A 2025-nucleotide genomic window follows, 5' to 3' on the forward strand; every position below is an offset into this window, starting at 1 on the left:
GACAGAGTCAAAAAAGGTTCTAGTCCAAGACAAGACCGAGTCAAAAGAGGTTTGAGTCCAAGACAAGACCGAGTCCAAAATGGTTCGAGTCCAAGTCAAGACCGAGTCCAAAATGGTTTGAGTCCAAATCAAGACAGAGTCAAAAGAGGTGTGAGTCCAAGACAAGACCGAGTCCAAAATGGTTTGAGTCAGAGTCAAGACCGAGTCCAAGACAAGACCGAGTCAAAAGAGGTTTGAGTCAGAGTCAAGACCGAGTCAAAAGAGGTTTGAGTCCAAGACAAGACCGAGTCCAAAATGGTTCGAGTCCAAGTCAAGACCGAGTCCAAAATGGTTTGAGTCCAAATCAAGACAGAGTCAAAAGAGGTTTGAGTCCAAGACAAGACCGAGTCCAAAATGGTTTGAGTCCAAGTCAAGACAGAGTCCAAAATTGTTTGAGTCCAAATCAAGACAGAGTCAAAAGAGGTTTGAGTCCAAGACAAGACCGAGTCCAAAATGGTTGAGTCAGAGTCAAGACCGAGTCCAAATGGTTTGAGTCCGAGTCAAGACCGAGTCCAAATGGTTTGAGTCCGAGTCAGACCGAGTCAAAGAGGTTTGAGTCCGAGTCAAGACCGAGTCCAAATGGTTTGAGTCCGAGTCAAGACCGAGTCGAAGACAAGACCGAGTCCAAAAAGGTTCGAGACAAAGACAAGACCGAGTCCAAAGAGGTTCGAGTCCAAGTCAAGACCGAGTCCAAAATGGTTTGAGTCCGAGAGTCCAAAATGGTTTGAGTCCGAGTCAAGACCGAGTCCAGGACAGAATAAAGGTCTTATGCATGACAGTATCAAGACAATCATTTTGGGTTCCAATATTATTATCAACATAATAAAGACACCTGGACTCGGTCCAGACCAAAAGCCATATCTGGCAAGACCAGCGGCCGAGGCCGAGACCAGTTTGAGTCGAAATACTAGTCCGAGACTACAGCCCTGCTCAAAACATCGTGCTGACTGGTTAAAACCGTTAAGAGGTACCGGGCAATCCAGTCTCGCTACTTTACTGAATTTTCTGATTTATTTCCCTTTACAGTCCTCCAGCTAAATGTAGAGCCCAGGAACTGAACTAAGGATCTGAACCAGTCTCCCAGTCTAATCCAGCCCAACTGTCTGGTCCACATCCTATCTCTTAGGTCCTTCCTGGTCCAATTCAGTCCAGTCGCGATCCTATCCAGGTTCATTTCTTTTGTTTTTAATTATTTTTATGGTTCTTCGAACAGCTGGAGGTCTAGCCTGACGACGATCTCCCCCGTGGGAACCTCGTGGAGCAGCAACCGCTCGTGATCGGTCCTTTAGAGCCTGGTCCTTCTTTATTTCGGCAAACCGGATCTCTGTCCTGCCAGGAAGTCTGGCGGGGGGGGGGGGGGGGGGGGGGGGGGGGGGGGGGGGGTCGGGGGAAGGGGGGAAGAAGGGGGAGAGAGAGAGAGAGAAAAAAAATATATTTTTTTTTGTGAACAACTTTTTATTTTCTTCCAACTACACGTCTGGTTATCACCATCAAAACAAACTAAATACAACAATCACATACACATACACAACATACACCACACTAGAACAATAAATCAACACAATCAGACCCGACCCCCCCCCCCTCCCCCCCCACCCCCCCCTCCCCCCCCCCCCCCCCCAATCCCTCATACCCTGAGAGCTCTACCCAATTTACTGGCCATAAACAGACCACAAACCACCATGTAATACAGAGTTTGAGTTACCAGCAAATTCTTAACTTTATCAACACTGAGTGCACACGCTGAGATAGATGTACGGGCCAGGCACTGTGCATTCTGTGCCCACTGACCATACGCTTTTTCCAACATGTCATCTTTAGTGAGGAAGTGTCATTCAAGAGCAGGACAACAGAAGAACACGGTACAATAACATCCACAACAATAGATAAAGTGGCACATACCTCCCCCCAAAAAAGCTTCACATCCCTACATTCCCAGTACATATGCATGTATGAACCTATACAGCCATCTGAACAGAGGGTACA

Source organism: Etheostoma spectabile, unplaced genomic scaffold (assembly GCF_008692095.1).
Source record: "Etheostoma spectabile isolate EspeVRDwgs_2016 unplaced genomic scaffold, UIUC_Espe_1.0 scaffold505, whole genome shotgun sequence".
Lineage (NCBI taxonomy): Eukaryota > Metazoa > Chordata > Actinopteri > Perciformes > Percidae > Etheostoma > Etheostoma spectabile.